The sequence below is a fragment of the Perognathus longimembris genome, chromosome 15 (assembly GCF_023159225.1).
Source record: "Perognathus longimembris pacificus isolate PPM17 chromosome 15, ASM2315922v1, whole genome shotgun sequence".
Classification (NCBI taxonomy): domain Eukaryota; kingdom Metazoa; phylum Chordata; class Mammalia; order Rodentia; family Heteromyidae; genus Perognathus; species Perognathus longimembris.
The window spans coordinates 27,466,646-27,481,612 of record NC_063175.1 but is presented as its reverse complement, the minus strand read 5'-3'; positions in this window follow the sequence as shown (position 1 = coordinate 27,481,612).

The following is a 14,967-nucleotide window of genomic DNA, read 5'->3' as shown; positions in this document are numbered from 1 at the left end:
CCTCCCTTACCTTGTGGTTGAAGTTTCTGATTCTCCCCAGGGAAGCCAAGGTTGGAGCTGTGAACTCTTGGCTACTTCTCTGTTACCTGTTAGCTGTCCTATTTTCTTTATCTCTATATGTGGTGCTGCCATTCAGCTTCACACCAAAGAGACTGTCTTTAACTTTCTCTCATTCACATCTACTTAACCGCTGTGTTCTATAGATGTTCTCACCTGTCATTTGAATATGTCTGCTTTTTCTCTTTTTCTGTTGGTATTTCCAGGGTGCTGCTTTCTGTGGTTATTCATCAGTTTACTACAAAAGTTACATGTGCTTCTGTTCTAGCTCCAAATTAGCCAGAGAATTCTAACCTGCACATCCCATCAACTTTATTCCCTTCTTTGAATCTTTTTTTTTTTTTCAAGGAAAATCCAAACTTACTGGCTGGGCTGTTCTTTGTATATCTTAGCTTAGATGCTTCTATTCATCTTCCATCACATTCAACCTGGTGCTCTATGCTTGGGTTTTGAAAACAATTTTTTCCTCTCCAGAGCTCATACTTTCCCTGAATCCCTTAATCCTTAATTTGTATAAACTTTTCCCTCTACCTAGGTTGTCCTTTAGGATTCTAGTTCAATCTCCTGAAGCCTCTGTAGCTCCTGTAGGTTTGGGGCTTTGTTTTGCTACAGTGTTTATGTGTGTTCTCGCCAGGATTGCTAGTCACCCACAATCCCTGTTGTCTTTTTTCCCATGGTAGAACTGTGTAGATGCGGTTGGTACATGACTTGTCGGAATAAGGCACTCCAACAAGAGTGGTAATTGTATCTAAGTTTCAAGAAGTAATGCATGACAGGAAGAATGATGTTTTGACTTGAAAAATGTCCTAAAAGGGAAGAAACTTGCCTTATTTTCTTTTCACCTAGCATTAAAAAAAATACTTTTAGGAGAAAGGAATTGCCATTTAACAAAGCAGATTATGAATATATCTTGATCAATGTCACCCATTTCAACATTCTCATCCCTCCCTCCCTTCCCTGCCTACCCCTTCCCTCACCCTTCTTAATTTTGTAGGATGCATTGGATTCTTGACTGCATTCTCCTCTCTTCTTCATCTGTCTACTCTTTTCCTCTTCACCTCACCCATTCACCTCTTTTAAGAATCTGCTACCTGGTGTTTTGTTTTGCTCTACTTTGGTTTTGCCTTTCTAAGGAATTACACCATTTGAAATCTCCCTTGACTCTACCATATCTTTGATTGGCTTTAACATTGCTGTCACAGAAAGTTGCCCTCTGAATTCTCCACCTCCCAGAGTAACTATTTCTAAAACCTAGTTTTTGACTAGGTTTCCTTTACCAGCTCCAAGAATAATTACCTCACTGTGTGTGTGTGTGTGTGTGTGTGTGTGTGTGTGTGTGTGTGTCAGGAAGGTGTGTGTGTGTGTGTGTGTGTGTGTGTGTGTGTGTGTCAGGAAGGATGTTTTAACTCAGGGCCTGAGCTTTTTTTACTCAAAGCCAGTGCTCTACCCCTTGAGCTGCCATTTCACTTGTGGATTTCCCTCCCCCCCCTCCCCAGTTAACCAAAGAGTCTCATAGACTTCATTGCTGCTTTCAATCACTGCCTGGTTTCAAAGCTTATCCCTTAGATCTCAGCCTCCTGAATAGCTAGAATTACAGGGGTGAGCCACTAGCACCCAGCCAATTGCCCAACTAGACAGGCTGTTCTGGCTTTTAGGGGTCATCTTTGGCCATTTAGCAGGGAACAGGCCTCCTCATGCTTCCACTTGAATGTGGCGTGATGTTTTGCCCCAGCTGTGGACCAGATCAGCCCGTGTGTGTGTGTGTGTGTGTGTGTGTGTGTGTGTGTGTGTGTGTCCCAGACACTGCCAATACCATAACAGTGAACAAGACTTAAGTGAAAGCTTGCAGTTGGCAAAACCAAAATGGAGTGAAATCATTCAAGTTGTAGTTCCAAATAAAAGTCCAATTTCATGGACCCTATTATCAGACTTGCTTTGGTTGTGGGGTAACAGATTGAACTGTGGTTTGTAAAATAATTATGAAATATGTTTATAATGGGCTACAAGCAAACCTATAGAACCGTCTCTATAGAGGGAGACACCAACTTTGTTGTACTGGACAGAAAGCAATCAGTTCTTATTGCCAGAGAGACGAATTTCTCCATTCTGGGACCATCTCAATACAAGCAGTCAGGAAAAACTGCTCTTAAACAAAGGTGCAGATAATGCTTCTTGCTCACAAGGCCTGTAAAAAGGCAAGAGAACAATGGAAACATTTACTCCCACCAGAAAGTAGCCATTGTGTCCCTTGGGGATACCCCTGAACATTTGAGAAGCTGTCTTGAATAATAGTAAGTGTAGCAAACAAACAAACAAACAAAAAACCTTTTAGAAGGTATTACTGGGAAATTACCCTTAGAGGAAGATCTTAAGTGGGGGGGGGGGAGGGGGGAGGAGAGAGATCATATTACAAAATTGTTAAGATTGCTAGCCAAGGAGAAATGTTATATTACAAAATTGTTAAGATTGCTAGCCAAGAACCAAGGGAGAAGGGTAGTCTTGGAAAGAAGCTTTATATACTTAAGAATATCATAAACACAACATTACTGCTAGGCAATGATTTGTTGGTATTGCAACACTATTATATGATAACCAGAAATTCTTTGAGGATAATGGAAATTGTTCAGAAGCCTGATGTGGCTCAAGGTTATAATGTCAACTTTTAGGTAGGCTGAGACTCAAGATCAATGATTAAGGCCAGCCTGGGCAACAGGTTTGTGAGACTCCATTTCTAGCAATGGCTGGGCGTGGTGGCATGCACCTATCACCCCAGCTAAGGGGAAGCACAATGGCTGGGTATGGTGGCCTGTCTGTCATCCTAGTGGCTCAGGAGCATGGAAATCCAGGGTGGCCTGGGTAAAGTGCCTATCTGGCAAGTGCAAGGCCCTGAGTTGAGGTCAAGCCTTAGTACCACCAAAAAAGGGGAAAAAAAGAAAATTGTTTTGTTATCCATGTCTTTAAATGACTGATAAAGCAATCTAGGATTCCAAATATTCACAGACACACTTTTCTATTTGAGGAGTCTGTCAACTGGTTCACAGCTTGTTATTTCCTCTTCGTCACCATTTTGGCTTTGCATACATTCAAAATTTGCTATATTTAGTGTAACTCTTTCCTCCTATGGGTGATATTGAAGACTTTAAACTCTTAACCAAGTTATGTAGCTGAATGTAACAACTCTCCTCTTGTGTAGGTCTGGGGAGGGAAGTGTGCTGAGGCTTCTCATATTCTCAGCATACACTCTTGCACTGAAGTTATAGACCTAGCCTGTTTTGTAGGGTTTTTAATGCTCCCCCCCCCCCCGCCCGAACCAAATGACAAAACATAGCAAATATGTAGTTTTAAAATGAAAGAGAAAAATCTGACAACTGAAGAAATTAAGCTCTGAATTTTACGCCAATTTTTAGGTGATGATAGCATTGTTTACTAGGCAGACACTCTACCACTTGTGCCACGCTGCCAAGCAAAGAGGATAGACATATAATTTAAGTCTCCAATGCTATCACCTTTGCAGATACCAACATATGTAATGTTCAAGTCTCATATTACATGATGTAGTATTTACAAATAACTGAAATACATACTCCTCTGTAGGTTAAATCATCTCCAAGGGCTGGGGATATGGCCTAGTGGCAAGAGTGCCTGCCTCATATACATGAGGCCCTGGGTTCAATTCCCCAGCACCACATATACAGAAAATGGCCAGAAGTGGCGCTGTGGCTCAAGTGGCAGAGTGCTAGCCTTGAGCAAAAAGAAGCCAGGGACAGTGCTCAGGCCCTGAGTCCAAGCCCCAGGACTGGCCAAAAAAAAAAAAAAAAAAAATCATCTCCAAGCTACTCATAATAACTAATACAAGGTAAGTGCTATGTGAATAATTGTCATATTCTACTTTGGGGGGAACTAAAAACTCCCCAATGCCATTATTTGTTTAGCATGGACACAATTTTTCTCATTCCCATCCTTACTGCATTGAATCCACTGATAGAATGATTCCATGAATGAATCCATTGGATTCAATGAATCCAGTGATTCAAACAGGCCCCATGGATACAGAATCCACTGTGCAATACAGAAGCTACCACTATAGCCCTTCCACTCATGGTACACATTTGCTAAATCTAGATATAATCTGATATTCTTTCAAAAGTAGCATTTGGATAGCCATTACCAATATAATAAGGGCCCTTGTAAACAGGGTTAGTTTTATTTAGATTTGGGTCTAAGTGAAATGATTTTCCCCTATGTTTAAGAAGGAAGAAAAGTCAGGAACCCAGATCCAATCTGTTCTGCTTGTTCTAGATTCATTTACACGTGCTTCCTCAGCTTTGTAAAGCATATGGACAGACAATATTATAACATTGAATGATTCACCCACTGTAGTTTATTTAAAACATTAAACTATATTTTTCTAAGTACTTGTACAAAAGGGTTACCGTTCAGCAAATAAGTTTGTAAGTATAATGCATCTTGATAGATGTTACCCTTTTCATCATTCTCCCCATCCCTCCAAACTCAACCCCTTCCCTCAATTTTTCTAGTTCCATAGGATATGCATTGGGTAATTAGTTAGCTTAAATTTGTGTCATCGAGTTAGTGGAATTCATATAGCCAATTATACAGCAACATGTTTCCATAAAATATATACCGATTCTCTAGATAGACATTATTTATTGTATGCTCTTGAGGCCTTACCATGATGGGTTCTTTGTGCTGAGAGACTGGAATGATGTGTAAGCAAAGCCTTCCTGACCTTCTCCTTTGTTCCTATCTCCTGTCCCTCTTTCTCTTCAGAAATGATCCACAGAAATCAGAATTCCTCTCAGCAAAGGTAGGACATACAGGCATGAACTCATCTTCCCCAAAGCAAACTAATACCTATAAGTTTTGCTCTCTGAGCTTCTCCCTTGAAGACTCTCATTGACAGGTGTCCTGTTCTATACCTGGAAGAAAAGATACTATCCAGTGGGGCCAGAAAGAATCTGAAAAGACAAGTCTTGTTGTCAGTCTTTAACAGTTAGATAAGTCTCTGACAATGACCTTACTACACAACTGTCCAAGCAAAGCATGAAACTAAAGCTTTTCTGTGTCTTTTCTCTGCATTCTGCACTTCCTGTGTCATGTAAACCTTTGATTACTGAGTCTGCTATGCTTTTCTCTCACTAACCTATGTCACCTTATAGGATTGTCAGGCGTGATCCTTACATTGGATATCATCTTTCTTTCTGCCTATACATCTTCAACCCCTCGTTTAAATAAAAATGTCTACAGCTAGAGCTTTGTCATATTTTTAAAGGGTGCTGGAATTATATATAACAATGAGATTTAACAGTTCAATTTTCACAGGTTAACTTTATTTCTGTATTCTAGGGAACCATGACAACATTGATTTGCTGGTGAAATGAAAGGAATAAATAATTTTAGACACAATGTTGTGCTATTGAGAGACTTCAATACTTCTGAATGTTACATTAAGATTTTAATGTTTCTTACTCTTCCTCCCTTTCATGAAATAAACTATATTCTTATATTCTCTGTCACAAGTCAAACCCCATTCCAATTCACTAAGATGCTTCTCTTGTATTATATTTACTTGAGTTCATCTTACTAATAGGTGAGATATTGATTTATATGAGGAAATCTTATGCTATTCTGAGATATTTGTAGTCATTACAATTATATTTTACAGTCTATTGCCTAAAATGAGATACTTGAAGATTTAAAATTTCTCCAAGAGCCTTTATAAATCAGATAGAGCTAATGTATTCATTTATTCTAGCAAAAATAAATATTGTGAGAATAAAAATGGATGCATTGGACTGCTATAAGAATTATTTCATATTTCATTTATATGTGTAAATTAATGACATGTAAGGTGTTCAGTATAGACAGGTATATATCAAGCTAATTTGGTAGCTATTTTTTCGCTATTTTATTATTATTAGCTAAATGTTTATGATTATACAAGTAATTGGTAGCTAACCAAGTTTGGAATTCAGATCCATGAATCTCAAATTATCACAATTTCTCTCAGCTCCTGAAATGAGTCCTAGCTCTACCTAACAAGACAACTTCGTTATGCATGGGAGCACCAACCCTACCTACACAGTGGGGCAAGGACTCCAGGCCAGCTCTCCCAGAGAGATGCAAAGATCAAGCCCACAAGTGGAGAAGTGTAGAATTAGCCCAGAATTTGAATCATAATGCTGTAGATACCAGGAATCTCTCTAGCAAGTCTAGGGTCATTCTCAGAGTTAGAGAACCTGAAGGACAGTTTGACTTGGCTCCTCAGGAGGCTGAAATCTAGGGATCATGGTTCAAAGTCAGCCTGGGTAGGAAAGTCAGTGAGACTCTTATCTCCAATTAACCACCAGAAAACTGGAAGTGGAACTGTGGCTCAAAGTTGTAGAGCTCTAGCCTTGAGCAAAAGAGCTCAGGGACAATGCCCAGGCCCTGAGTTCAAGCCCCGTGACCAATAAAACAAACAAAAAACTAAAACAACACCAAAATAATGTTGAGCCCACTGAGTACTGAGGACAGAGAAACCAGGAGAGAGAAAGAGAGAGAGAGAGAGAGAGAGAGAGAGAGGAGAGAGAGAGAGAGAGAGAGAGAGACCAGTCCTGGGTCTTGAACTCAGGGTCTGAGCACTGTCCCTGCCTTCTTTTTGCTCAATGCTAGCACTCTACCACTTGAGACACAGTACCACTTCTTGCTTTTTCTATGTATGTGGTGCTAAGGAATCGAACCCAGGGCTTCATGTATGCGAAGCAAGTGCTCTACCACTAGGCCATATTCCCAGCCCTGAGAAACCAGAATATTTTTAATAACTGTGCCCTTCCTGATAGTCACATGGCAAATCCAATGATTCCAACCCGTTTCTAATTTTGTTCTAAGTAGCCTGGGACACGGCTGTAACTGAGGATGCTGATTTGATGAGAAAGCAGTTAAACCCAACAGATGTAGTAAAAATATTTGAAAGCAATTAGTGGGAACAGCAAAAGCTACTAATAGAGTAATTATGCAAATACTGGGCCATTAAATGTTTGTCCTGCTCTCATGAATAATGTCAGCTTCTGCTTTAGACAGAAGGAAGGAGGAGGCATGTATAGTGTTTTCTTTCAGTAAAATTTACCCCCGTTCTGACCCAGCTACCCCCACTAAACAGATTTGCTTAACAACAAGTCCTGCCAGTGCTATCAGACAGGATCAGCACAGAGTTCATCTTGCATCCCAAGCTGGTTTTCTTTCAGAATCTCCCTTTTCAGGCTTGAAACCACTCTGCCTTGTTTTCAGGACTAAGCAAACTCAAGAACATACGCAAGGAAAATGCTTTTAAAAATGTGGCCTGTTTTCCCACTTATTTACATCTGGTTAGCTGTGACATGCATTTGCAGAGACAAAGTGTATCCATTTTGATTTTTCACCAGGCTATGATGATTGGCTGCTATTCCTGTTTCGCCTCAGTCTACCCTTCCCAGAACCCATGGTGTTTAGTGTTACCTCTTAGAGAGTTCCTACCTGGAAGAGGAAAGAAAAAAGTACTGTGATTTTTTTTTTTTTTTGTCGTCAATATCAGGGTGTGAGCTCAGAGCCTCATGTTCACTTGGCTTGCTTTTCTGGAGCTCTACTCTCTCTAGGCATCCTGCTAGTTATTTGGAGATGAATTTTATCATATTTTTCTGCCTAGGCTCACTATCAACCACACTTCTTTGTATCTCAGTCTCCCAAGTAGCTAGGATAACAGATGAAAAATACTGGGCCCAGCTTGCATTTTGATTCCTAATCCAGTGTTACCGATGTAAAATAAAGTTACTTGTCTGACCAAGGATGTAGCTACAACAGTGCTGTCATGTGCCTGCATAATCCAGCTGCGTTGTGACAAACAGCGCCAGGCAGGGAGAAACCTGAATGGTAAGACTTGAAGAAAGCATGGAAGAGAAATGTCAGGAGAAGGCTTGCTGAACAAGAATAGGTTGGAGAGACAAGCGTCTTGGTACATCAATATCCTGTATTGGAAATGTGTGGTTTGGAAATAGATGAGCTGGGTTTTAGATGACTCCTTCTACTTACGTATCATATGATTTTACCTCAGTTTTATCTCAGCAATATGAAGATAATGCCATCTTTGTTCTCCTCATAGGCAATGGCAGCAAATGAGACAAATAAAGAGCAATATGTTAGAGATAGCCAATGTGGGGCCTCTGTGAAATTAGGAGGCAGTTTGATTCTGCTTCTTTTTATCTATTGGTCTGTCTGTGTCTCTTTTCTCCTCTCTCTCTCTCTCTTTCTCTCTCTCTCTCTGTCTCTGTCTCTGTCTCTCTCTCTCTCTCTCTCTCTCTCTCTCTCTCTCTCTCTCTCTCTCTCTCTCTCTCTCTCTCTCTCTCTCTCTCCCTGCCTATCTGGAGAGAACACACATGACAGAACTGTCAAAAAAGGAGTGATTCAGCAGAGGATCATAAGAGCCCAATAGCTATGCCCTTATGAACACATATGATGATAAGTGAAATGAACTCCATGTTATGGAAATGACTATTATATCACTGTTGTAATTACTTTCAACATGCCGTGTGAAACTGTAGCTTCTTTTCTTGATGATCCTCTTGTATCCCCTTCCTGTGGTTGTCCCCGTGCTATCACTGTATCTCATCTGAGTACCCTGGATACTGTATATACTGGTATTAGAACTAGGGAAGGGAAAGGGAATATTGAAATAGAGAGACAAAGGATAAAAGGACAAATGACTCCAAAAGCAATACTTGCAAAACCATTTGGTGTAAACCAACTGAACAACTCATGGGGAGAGAGGGAAAAGGGGAGGGGAAGGGGGGAATGAGGGAGGAGGTAACAAATAGTACAAGAAATGTACCCATGACCTAATGTATGAAACTGTAACCCCTCTGTACATCACTTTGACAACAAATAAGTAATTATTTTTTAAAAAGGAGTGATTTTACTTATTTATTTACAAAGAAAAAAACCTCCTGTTTCCATTTCCTGGAGCTCATTTCAGTAAATATAACTTTTTTTTTTTTTTTTTTTTTGTCCAGTCCTGGGCCTTGGACTCAGGGCCTGAGCACTGTCCCTGGCTTCTTCCTGCTCAAGGCTAGCACTCTGCCACTTGAGCCACAGCGCCGCTTCTGGCCGTTTTCTGTATATGTGGTGCTGGGGAATCGAACCTAGGGCCTCGTGTATCCGAGGCAGGCACTCTTGCCACTAGGCTATATCCCCAGCCCCAAATATAACTTTTAATAAATTGAATTTAAATAAATAAAAATGATATTTAAATAAATATTGTTATGTTATTATTATTTTTTTGCCAGTCCTGGGGCTTGGACTCAGGGCCTGAGCTCTGTCCCTGGCTTCCTTTTTGCTCAAAGCTAGCACTCTACCTCTTGAGCCATAGCACCACTTCCAGCTTTTTTTGTTTATGTGGTGCTGAGGAATTGAACCCAGGGCTTCATGCATGCAAGGGGAGCACACTACCACTAAGCCATATTCCCAGCCCTGTTATATTACTATTTTATGATCAGAGACACATAGGCATTACACCTTTGTGTTCCTTCCCTAAGAGTATCCTCCTTTTGTCTCACTGTGTGTGAGTTTCTGGAGTACCATATAATTTATTATGTCCTGGGGTATTTTAGATCTAGATCCTCTCTGAGCTTGGCTTGCCTCACCTAACATGATTTGTTCTAGGTTCATCCATTTCCCTGCAAATGATATAATCTTTTCCATTGTATAGGCGCACCATATTTTTTTGGACCCAGGAGTGGTTTTAAGACTAAGGGACTCTTGCTAGTGCCTCATATAAACCACAGGTGTGTAGTGAGGTGCTTCTTCTCTGAGGGGAGCTCATAGTTTGCCTGTCATCCTGAGGTAGTATGGATGACAAGAAAGACCTTCTGTGTGATGAAATTGGGTCTGAATCCAATTTGTGGGAATTCTCAGGGCTTCTCAGTTTTCCCACCGAATAATCTAGGCTGCTCTTTTCAGGTCTGTGGCAAACTGGTCAGAAATCCTTAAGGCTCAGTTAGCAGCAATAAATAGAGAATCTCATTTCCTATATCATTTTCTGTAGTCCCACTTTCCTAAAAATAAACAAATACACCATCTGTTCTCAACTGTGCCCTGGGACACTGGCAGTAGGGTGCCTCAGCTGAGAAGAGAATGGTCATTGTAGGGGACAGTTGTCTTGACCAGGCAGCTATTTTCTAGGGTTCTCAGAGTTGCTGGTCAACCAGAAACAGAAGGAAATATGGGGAGGTTTCTTAGGCAAAAGCTGAGGGAGTTCCTACCTGTATCTGAGAGGCATGCACTTTGGAGTAAGAAGGCCAGTGAGATATAGTAAGTTGAATAAACAGACTAAAAGCTAGTTTTTGATCACAGACCCATGTTGCTGGCAGCACTGGGTTGTAGCGTCTCTTAAAAAAATGTTCCCAGGTGCTGGTAGCTCACTGCTGTAATCCTAGTTTCTCAGGAAGCTGAGATATGAGGATTGTGGTTTCAAGCCAGACTGGGCAGATAAATGTAAGAGACTCTTATCTGTTATTAACCAGGAAAATTCTGGAAGTGATGATGTGGTTTAAGTGGTAGGGAACTAGTTTTGAGGAAGAAAAACAAGCAAGAGTTCAAGGGTCTTAGTTTAAGCCCCAATACAGACACAAAAATAAGTAAGTAAAAAATAAAATTCCCTTTCTTCCAGATCTATGCTTTCTAAGTAGTTCAGTCAATTTTAACATCATTCTGACCAATACCAGAGGAAAATAACTTGGAGGAATGACTTATTTTGCTCCTGGTTTCAGTCTGTCACACTGGGGAGGGCATAGCCGAACAGCTCACATCACAATTGACAGGAAGTGGAGAAGAGCAATCGGAAGTGCTAGCACTAGATACGGTCTCTGTTGCCACCTTCCTCAGTTCCATGGATCCCACAGTGGTCCATTCGGATTTTGAATACATGAATGGATCAGCCCATCATGAAGTCAGCACCCCTTTGATCAAATCATCTCTGGAAATATCTTCACAGACACAGCTAAAGGTGTGTTTTTCTAATCTCCTAGATATTGCTCAATAAAAATCAAGGAATTAATATACCAAGTGACCATCAAATAATAATTGAAGCTAGATTGCCAGTGGTTCATGCCTATAATTCTATCTACTCAGGAGTCTGAGATCTTAAGGATCATTTTTTTTTTTTTTTTTTTTTTTTTTGGCCAGTTGTGGGCCTTGGACTCAGGGCCTGAGCACTGTCCCTGGCTTCTTCCCGCTCAAGGCTAGCACTCTGCCACTTGAGCCACAGCGCCGCTTCTGGCCGTTTTCTGTATATGTGGTGCTGGGGAATCGAACCTAGGGCCTCGTGTATCCGAGGCAGGCACTCTTGCCACTAGGCTATATCCCCAGCCCTTAAGGATCATTTTTGAAGCCAGCCATGACAGAAAACTTTTCTAGACTCAATCTCCAAAGTAACCAAGCAAAAAGCAAAAAGCAGGGCTAGAGATAGGTTCAAGTGGTAGATCACCATCTGAGCAACCATTAAGTCCTGAGTTCAAATCCCAGTACCACCAAGAAAAAACAATCCAACTTCCTAAATGTTTGTCAGTGGGAAGAAGATGCACTCTTAGTGGCAGTGTACACTCCAGTTTTCCTGGAGTTTTTCAGCTTGTTTCTAAAAGCCTTTTATGAGTCTGATAAATACAAATCCGTTTTAAAAATCATATATTGTGTACACAAACAAATTCAGACGTTGGACCTGACAAATTGACAGTGAGACCTGTGTCTTAGGCATTTCTTTGGCTTGTCATTACAGAATACCACAGACCACAAATGCAACAGTAAGGTAGAGTAGTACCGACAGCTTACCTACACAGTTCATTCGCATGTCAGGAGAAATTCATCTAACCTTCCTCTCTTGTTAGTTTCTCACAAACCTCATATAACTCTTAAAGTTTAAATCTCTCTCATCTCCTTTTTCTTACTTAAAGTCTTAATCTCCTCATCTTTCTCAGCAGTTCTGGGCCTTTCACTAGGTAGGTGGGTGCTGTCTACAACTGAAGTCACATCTTCAGCTCCCTGAAATCTTGAGTTGGATTTCTCTAATAGCTGTGTCATTCTTTTAGGTACTGGGGCTTTTGCTTGCTAGGCAGATGCTCTACCACTTGAATCATGTGTGTTGTCCTTTTAAGTCTCCAGATAATACACTTATTGTGTGGGAAGAACTCTTGGACACATGGACGAATAACTTATTTAAATATAATTTTTAACAATACTGTGAGAGAGATGCTATTACTACCTCTCCCACCCATTTTATAGTTGAGGAAATTAAAGCACAGAGAAGTTATATAAATTGCTTCAGGTACCACAGCTAATAAGCACCAGAGCTGACATTTGAACCCAAGCATTCTGTCTACAGAATCTTTTGAATCAATATGTGATAGTATTTCTCCATTGCTCTTTCAGAGGAAAAGCAAATGAGACATCTTCTGGGCACCATCAATTCAATTCTCTCCTTATAACAATTTCCATGAGGCACAGAAGGAGAAATAATCTTTCTCCTTGTCTCAGGTAAATTCCTCTACTCAAGTTATTAAAAAAACAAAACACCACAATGTTGGTTATTCAAAATCTTCCTTTTGCCTTGAATTCTTCTTTTCTCTCCTTAGCTTTATTTCTGATTTAGGAATCCCTAAAGTTTTGTCATGCCAGCACCTATCATATCATGGGAAATGAGACATCACACAACTCTGCAACAGAGTATGGCAAGATCCTCATTTACAGGGACAAGTCTAACTCCCATGGAAACCAGGCAGTCATTACTGTTCCTCTGCAGTGGAGCTTAGCTCTCATGTTCTCCAGGAAACCCACTGTATTTTGTTCTTTAGATTTTTCCTTTCCGTACATAGCCCCTGCTACCACCTATTGTCATTTCCTTCTCTATTACTGTCTTGTGTCATCCAACGAGTGGGAAGATCCCTTGAGAGCAGAGGTTAAGTCCAATTTTGCTTTCTATGCCTGGCCCAGCATCTCGATCATAGGAAATTTATTTGGAATTGTTTCCCTTTTGTTTCACTTGACAAAATGCATTGAGCTGTTACTGCCAGCCAGAGCTTGTTCTACAATGTAAGGGAGCATGCACGACCTGAAACAGATAATGAGTTCATCAAGCGGAGGTTCCAGCAACAGAATCTGAACGACCAGGAAATAAACAACTGTCAGGTTAAGACAAGTAAAACAAAGAAGAAAAATATCAGACAAAGACACTGTTGGTGACTTCAGAAGTATTATTTTGTACAAAATAGAATATTATTTAGCTCTAAACAGGTGGTTTCTGAATGGAGACCTGAATGAGGGAGAAGGCCCACAGGCTGGCATTGTCAGCATGAATATTTGTGAAGCCACTGATATCTTAGGATATCACCAGACCAAATAGTTTGACATCACTAAGTAGCCAGTATTTTCTCTTCTCTCCTCCTCTTCTTTTCTTTTCTTTCTTTCTTTCTGTTTTTTTTTTTTTTTTTTTTGGTCAGTTGTAGGGCTTGAATTCTGGGCCTGGGTGCTGTCCCTGAGCTCTTCAGCTCAAGGCTAGTGCTTTGCCACTTGAGGCACAGCACCACTTCTGGTTTTTGGGTGGTTAATTGCAGATAAAAGTCTCATGGACTTTCCTGCCCAGACTGGCTTTGAACCATGATTCTCAGATCTCAGCCTCCTGAGTAGCTAGGACTACAGTCTTGAGCCACAAGTGCCGGGCTTCCTTTTTACTTTTGTCACTATCAGAATTTGGACTCAATGAACCTTGTGGTCACTTGGCCTTCTTGCTCATAGTTGGCTCTCTTCCACTAAGCCATTCTTCCAGCCTGGCAATTTGCTGATTATTTTGGAAATTAATTTCCTTCTCTTGCCTTATTGCTCTAAGAACGCAAGCATTATATAGAGTAAGAATGGGAAGAAGGGCTGAGAATGTGGTTTAGTGGTAGAGTACTTGCCTAGCATGCATGAAGCCCTGAGTTCGATTCCTCAGTACCACATACACAGAAAAGAAACCAGAAGTGGTGCTATGGATCAAGTGGCAGAGTGCTAGCCTTGAGCAAAAGAAGCTCAGGGACAGTGCTTACACCCTGAGTTCAAGCCCCAGGACTGGCAAAAAAAAAAAAAAAAGAATGGGAAGAATAAATATTCTGCCTCATTGTGAACGTAAGAAGAAATGATTTCAGCTGTTCTTTATTTAGTACAGACTTGGTTTATCATATATTGCTTTCATTATGTTATGGTATGTTCTTTCCCTTTTTCATTAATTTAGAGCTTTTATCATGAAGGGATATTGAATTTTTTTCAAGGTTTTTCTTTTATCTGTTGAGATAATCATGTGATTTTTGTCTGTATTCTGTTTGTGTGCTGTATTATGTTTATTGATTTGTATATGTCGAACCCTTCTTGAATCTCTGATATGAAACCCACTTGATCATGGTGTTTGATGTTTTTAATGTACTGTCCAAATGAGAAATTTTGCATCCATGCTCATCAAGGAAACTGGCTTGTAGTTTTCTTGTATTTGTTAAATCCTTTGTTTTGGCATCAGAGTAATACTGACTTCATAGGAAAAGTTTCCTTTATATTTTCCAAAAATCTGGTCAAATTTAGCAGTGAATCCATTGAGTCCGGTGTGTGTGTGTGTAGATCACATTTGCATTTGCTTGATCCATTTATCCATTGAAGGATGTCTGGGCTCTTTGCATAACTTGGCTATGGTGACTAGTTCAGTAAAGACCATGAGTGTGCAAGTGTCTTTACTGTATCTTGATTTATAATCTTTTGGATAAATGCCAGAAATAGTGTGGCTAGATCATAGTGTAGTTCTATGTTTTTTTGTCTGTTTGTTTTTTTGAGGAAGCAGATCAGGAATGCTGATGTCTGATTTCT